Source organism: Papilio machaon, chromosome 1 (genome assembly GCF_912999745.1).
Source record: "Papilio machaon chromosome 1, ilPapMach1.1, whole genome shotgun sequence".
Lineage (NCBI taxonomy): Eukaryota > Metazoa > Arthropoda > Insecta > Lepidoptera > Papilionidae > Papilio > Papilio machaon.
This window is the reverse complement of record NC_059986.1, coordinates 10,320,319-10,327,773: the sequence shown is the minus strand read 5'-3', so window position 1 is coordinate 10,327,773 and position 7,455 is coordinate 10,320,319. Positions and strand designations below refer to the sequence as shown.

Below are 7,455 nucleotides of genomic sequence, written 5' to 3'. Positions count from 1 at the left end.
GCGAATCGACTTAATTAAATCCTTATGAATATATGATTTAGTACTTTAGTTAGACCTTTTAATAAATCTATTCCGGTTAATCTTACCAACTATAATTAATCATTCCATTTGGAGGTGAACTTAAATTTAATATACACAAGCAAATTAGGAAACGTTATCAAATTCAAAGCTGCAGGGAGCAATACCACGCTACGTGCTCTCTAGAGGAACACTTGCTGTGCTGCATTCCACAGTATCTAATGTTAAGAAGTCTCACAATGGCTTTTACAGTCATAGGCTCAACTTGTATGCGAAAAAGTAGCGTTTTTCTCTTGTCGACCTTATTACCTATTCACAATGGGAGTTCTTTTCTTATCGATGACTCAAAATTGTTGCGGAAAATACTAATTTAAAGTTAAAAAATATGAGTATTTGAACGTACTAGTACAAGAGACGCACATTATATTTTAAATGTATACGTGCAAAGATTGAATACGCAAGCGATTCTTTCTGCATTTAAAATTATTTTATTATCGCGGTTGTACAGTTTGCAAAATAACGAGTTCAAGAGTGAAGCGTACATTGGCATTGTTGCGCTCACGGCCCACTCGACACGCAATGTGGCTGCACGGGGGCGCACGTAGTACACTGCATTGTACACGGGAGCACAGCGGGGCACATGGTTGCACTTCGAGATGCCCGGAACCTCATGTGAACTCACTCGACGAGTATAATGGCCGTAGGAGGGCGCTGGCAACGTGTATTAATTCAGATACAATATCATAGCAACGTAACGCTTCACTCTTGGAGTGACATGAATTTGTTCATCTACGGACAAAGTACATTGTTACTGTTAAAATACAACAAATATTACCAGACTTATGTATATGATATAGGTTTGACATATATTTCGGTATGTCACACTCGAAGTTTCTGCAGTTGGTGTTACTTAGGTATGAGTGGTCTCTTTACGAGCTCGGAGTACTGAATAAGCACACTAGCGCCGGAGTTCTACGCGTGTAGCGGACTGAGGAGATAAAATTAAAAAGAAACAAGTGTAAGCAGTGGCAGTTGTTCAGCTGCCGGGAGTATGTGTGAACTCGTAAATTTAATTGTTGCACGGTACCAGCTCGTTAATACTAAATTTTATATATCTCACACATTGAAATGTCTTACACACCTGCTCCCCATTAAATTAAGTCTTCACAAGGAAGGAAAATTGTAACTAAATTAATGTGCTATGCTGGAAATATATTTTAAAATTAAATTCAGATGAAATTGAGTAAAAGCTATTTTGACATTTTCGTAAATATATAGCCGTATTAACACTGTAAATCCCCACAAACACGAAAATGCATAAAGCTTTGAGGAGTTCGCTTTCGGGTTGTGGTATTTTCGTCAATTGCAGCAATTTCTTAAAATTCTCAAGTTCTCAATCAATTAAAGTTGCACAGACGGCGCGCCTGTCGTCAGCCGGGGACTATTTAAATTTAAAAGATCACTGCTTTATTGGGACTCGCTCTGTGTTTACACAATTAAATTGAATTATATAGCGAATTAGTTAGAAATTTGAGTGAACGTAACATATTTTAAAGGTTAAATTTAATGAATATTACTTTGAATTATGAGTATAACTCTGAATTTGTTCTTAATCTTCCATATTTTTAAAGCAAAAACTAAATTCGGTTTACATAAGTTTTTAGATATACTTAAAAAAATAACATTAACTTTTTGACCTTGAAATATAACATGTAAAAATATTTCGCAGCCGGTAGGATTCGAACCTACGCTCCCAGAGGGAATCTGATTTCGAGTCAGACGCCTTAACCACTCGGCCACGACTGCTACGTTAGTTTCACTGAAATTATAAAACTCGTTCCATTTCAATATGAAAATGTATTTAAAAACACTGCATAAAATGAATTTACGATATTGTTAGCTATCTTATTCTATCATTGCTTGTCATTTGATGTTCGTTGTCGTGTTTCACTGTTGATTACAAAACTCAGACTAGAATATAACTACAATAAGAGATCTGCGGCGTCCTCGTATAATTAGTCAAAGCTGTTCCAGCGAACAGCATGCTCTGTCCACGTCACGCAGCGAGCTAGCAACGAAGATTGATCGCGCGACCTTAAGCCATTCTCTTCTGCATAAAATGCATTGTTCTACTGCCACATAGACACAGATAGCTTTTTAAGGAACAAATACTTTTGAACATTAAAATTATATATTTGAGTATTGATTGAATAATTTAGAATAGTTTAGAAGGTTCTTTAAAAAAAATTTGTGAGAATAAATGAAAACATTTAAGTATAGAAAATTGTCCCCAAGTTTAATTACCTTAAACATTTGCGAAGCAACGCTTTTGTTGCTTTGCAAATAAATGGGCGGCGTACACAAATAGCCATAGTTTGGCCATTCCATTATTACTTCATTACGCCCGAGGAAATAGGGTATAATTAGGTATTGTTTGGGTTAATTATTAGCAGCGACCTAAAGGTAATAACATGTCTAATATTGCCAGATTAAAATAAATATGTCACACAAAATAAAACAAAATAAACAATAAAGTAAAATAAAATACAGTTTATTAACCAAAACCAAAACAAGTTGACACTTACAAAAATATCAATTAAAGAGAAAAAAATAGGTCTTGGCTAATGGGAAGGGCCTCAGCTGATGATGCCTTCAGCTTGTCACTGAAGGCCGCGCTCGTTTTCAGCCTCCCCGTAATTACTTTAACAAGGTGTAGGTAATTTAATACAGGGGCGATTGAGAGTTCAGCCATTCATGCATTCATGTATGTGCGAGTGTGTATGTGTGTGCGTTTGTTTGTGCGAGCTTATTTTCTAATTCTTGTGTAAAATAATCTTGCAACAAAAAATACAATTTTTATTTATCTCCGCATATAAAGTAAATTGATATGTAATTCAAATTCAAATTTTAATTTAAAACTTTTTAAGCTTTTTAACTTTTTTAACCTTACCCTGTCTTTTCTTTATTTATCAACAGTACAAAGTTGGAAGCGATCTTTTCCGCGCTAATCTTTTACTTTGTTCAAGTCGGCTTTATCTTTTCAACCCCTCGTTTCTCTACCTGGTTGTACAACATGACAGTAACCTGCTCAATTAATTTGGCTCGACTGACTGCCTTTACTTGTTTCAAACTTTCCATGCTTGTGATTACGCTTTCAATAAAACTGTCATGTTTTCATTCAACTTCCAATTTTTAAGCGATGTAAGAAACTTTTGCTTTTTTTAAGGCTAATTAAATTTGTTCTGTTTTTGTTAACATCAATTTATATATCTTAAATAATTCTACATATACGAAATCGACATCAAACGAGACACTAAATTTATCGTAGCATTTCGTAGCACAGTTCGAGTGCTACGAAATTAAATTAAATTAACTATCTTTGTTCAGGAGTAAAGGAATCTCTGGCAGGAAGACGAGCCATTGATGTCAGGAGCAGTTGCCTATTCTTCTGACTAAATTTGACGTCCTTTCATTCACTTGACGTAGCACCGTTCACTGTGAAACTGATATTCGGAAATTAATTTGAAGTTAATATTTATACGAGTAGTATTAGAAATAAAAGTTAATAAAATATTATCGATTACATTTTTGGAACCGACCATTACTTAAAGTAAACAAAACTGAATCTTCATAATGCGTAACAAAGTATTTCAATTTCTATTATAGTTAATATTTCATTGAAACCCTGAACGAAATTAACTTTATATTGTTCCTCTCATATGCAAAAAGTACAAAAAGCAATAATCGTATTCGGCTGAATCGCGAAACATTAAATATTCATAGAGATTAAGTTAAAATACTCCATGCAGAGAGCCTGCCCTGCCCACCTCGCCTGCCCCGCTGCGCCGCGGGGTAGACGAGGTGTAGAACCCAACGAACCACAAATCCCGGCTTTAGATAATTAGTTGAGTTCCCTTTTGATTAACTTTTCACGCTCATATTCATAAAGAATAACCCGCGAGCCGGATTTTCGGATTATCATAAATGTCACTTTGATTTCTAACGCTCAGAAGTCACGACATGTTTTATTGTTTGCGTCTCTTTTCTATCGTCATTTCAATATGGGCATGGAATTTAATTTCGCCGAGAATTCGTTTGACATTAATTTAAGATCATCTTATGCCAGTAAAAAAATTACGATTATATAATTATATGAGTGAATTATATTTCCAGAGCGTCGGTCAACAAAGTGATCCATTTTATATTTAACGTCATTTACGAGTATTGTTGATTGCGAATATTTGCACATTAAAATTTCCGAGTCGTTTAATCGCAAAGTCAATGCGTACCATTAATTTGTCATTGCGAATTGCGCAATTCATTACTTTTAATATACGATGGTTTCGTCGACGAAACGTAATAAAACGATATGGATTTATAACCGAGTTCACTCGTAAATCATATGCTGCATATAATTAAAACAGATCGACTGAACGCTTCATAACTTCGGATTTCTTTTTGAAAATAATAAATCATACAGATTCATAACTAAACATTCAACGATAATGATTAGAAGGGGAATTTATTTTCCAGCGTAACATTACGATAGAAGTTATATGATTGTGGGATAAAATCGTATACATCATACTAATATTATAAATGCGAATGTTTAGATGGATGTTTGTTTAAAGGTATCTCTAGAGCGGCTCAACGGATCTTGATGAAATTTGGTACAGATGTAGAACATGGTCTGGAAGAACACATAGGCTACTTATAAAGTTTATTTTTACTCCGCGCGGACGGAGTCGCGGGCGACAGCTAGTGTTAGTATAAAACCAATATTAACACATTCCATATACGTAAGCAATATATAGAATGCGGTATTTATAAGTTTAGATAAAAGATTGCTGTGGGGCCGCTCAATATAAATTCATAAGCTCTTCCGACAACTTACGCCTTAAAAAAGGTCATAGGAAAGAATTTCAAGAAACATATTAAAACGTGACGAGATAGTAAGGAATATGCTTTAATACAGTGATTTTGATACGTCAACAAAACACTCGCTAATAAGCTATTATCATAAAACGTGCCGGCACATTACGCGGGAGGCTTTCCCGCTATGCTTAGAGTACTCAAGACGGCCACGCGCATAATGATACCAACACTTATCGAATTTATATGTCTTAATAGATACATGCCACATATTTAATTCGATATACATTACACCCGGAAACATATACAACTATAGCATATAGTACAATATGCTGTAAATTTTCCTTCACATTAAAAAAAGATTCTCTTGTGAACTCAATAGGCGTAAAGGCTTTGTTAGAAATAAACAAATAGAATCCTTTAACAATAACTTTAATCTTTACGAAATCGAAAACAAAAATTCAATATAAATACAGACTGGCACGTAAAATAATTACAAAGCTCTTTTCTTAAGATATTTGTCAAATATGAAAAGCCTCTCGCTCTGTCAGCCGACACGTTCAAAGTTGATATCATCTTATTGTATTTTAGAGAGAAATGTTAGTACAAGATAAAGAATTATAAGAAATTTTATAAATTACTAACCTTACCGAGAATTATAAACAAATATATAATTATATAAATTTACTTATCACGAACTTACGTATACATAAATCCATCAATGTTTCCAAAATACATGCAATGTATGAATATCATTACCAAAGCAAAGTAAAACAATTTTCATAAGTAAACCAAACAATAGACCGCAAAAATAATGTTAGGTTGTGTGCACACTATACACTGTAGGTGTTAATAAATAGAGGAACGTTACAGCGCAGCGGCTCGATTTAGCAGATAACTTTAACGTCTTAATATCATTTGCATTTAGCGCAGCGCTCGTGTGGGAGCATTGTTACCCCTGCTACACACTACAGTGATCTTATGTGTTGTCAATATTTATGTAAAACACATAAACGCATTAATAAATCAATCCTTATCTATATCAGTTCTCCTTAGTAACACCTTTTGGTATTCAAAATAAAAATATAAACATCAAACTAAAGCTATAATGTAACTTCTTTTGAAAAGTTCCACTGTAGCTTCAATTTAAATTATCCATTAAACAAAAAATTAACCGAATACGTCCACAAAATTGACATACTGATTTTCTTTTTGTGTTACATCTAAGCATTAATACTACCAACTCAATGGGGATTTATAAACAGAAACTGAAAATATTTTGCAATTATTTCTTAATTGATTTCAAAACCTATATCATAAACGTATCTGTTATAAAACACAGTAGCATTTTTTTCTCTGTATTCTTTTCATTGTTAACTGCGATGTGTAACGAACTTTATTTTATCGATGAAGGGGAAAAGTCTTCCTCTAATAAGGAATATTGGCGCCTGAAAGCGCTTACGCGAACACAAGCGCCGCGAGAACGTGATATGTTTTAATATTGCTTCCTAGCTGCTACGCCGCTACGATGCTACGAGGTTACGCTGCCTCACCGAGGCACTGCATGGTGAAAAGGCTGAATATTATATTCATAATACTTTAACTTATTTCTATTATACTCAATGGAAATTCAAAAAGTACAAGTATATCGCATGTTACTTCAAAGTTGTTTTAATTGCATATTTCTACTTACTAGCATAAGGCCATAGTACATTGATTTGCAAAGTTAATATAAAGAAAGTCTCATAGCTTTTAAACATAGATCAATTAATTACTTTATTGATTGGTAAATTTAAGCAGATAAATTTATTCATATAAAATCATTAAAATTTTCATCGACACAAAACATAAATTAGATGTGAACGCTAATACGGAGTTGTACGATGAATGAAAACAAGCTAAACATATTCATTGTCGCGAGCACAAAGCGCTTTTTGTGTCGTTGTTGCGGAGGCAGTCGGCCGGCCGCGGCCAGTTAGTGTTACATTAAAGTTATTGCTAAATGTATTCCCAGTCCATAAACCACATGAATAATTCACGTCTGACCGCCGCGGCTCCGGCTTCTCTCAACTAATGCTATCAAAATGTTAACTGATTTTACACTGAACACTTTCATTCCTAGCCTTGCTCGACTATTTATTTTCAAGCATTTTTATAGAACAACATGAAAAATACTACCACTAACATTATACAACGACATATACAAGCATTTTAGAAAGATATTGCAGCCTTGGAAGTCGAAGATACAATACTAATTTTAAAGATTTTCGTAAATAACTTAAATTCGTAACTTAAGTGCACCGGCACAGGAGGGCCGATAATCAAACCGAAGTGATGCCTTCCGCTCTATTTATGAACGAATAATATAATGTTAAAATGGCGGCGTAACGTCACAGCGGCGGAGGCAGTGCGCTCGACTTCCGCCCAATAATCACTTCCTTCATTATACCAGAGCAAAGCCTCTAACTGTTAGCACGGCGCATGCTGGTTACTATATATTTATACATAGTACAAAGCTATCAGGAATGTAAAAAATATTATTTGCAATACATTACTACAGACGCT

General features: G+C 34.4%; 1 non-coding gene across 1 annotated transcript; it reads right to left on the bottom strand.

Moving 5' to 3' along the window:
• Positions 1-1,742: 1,742 nt before the first annotated feature.
• Trnas-cga lies at positions 1,743-1,824 on the bottom strand. The gene has a single exon. It is a non-coding gene; the product is annotated as a tRNA-Ser (tRNA).
• Positions 1,825-7,455: the final 5,631 nt, after the last annotated feature.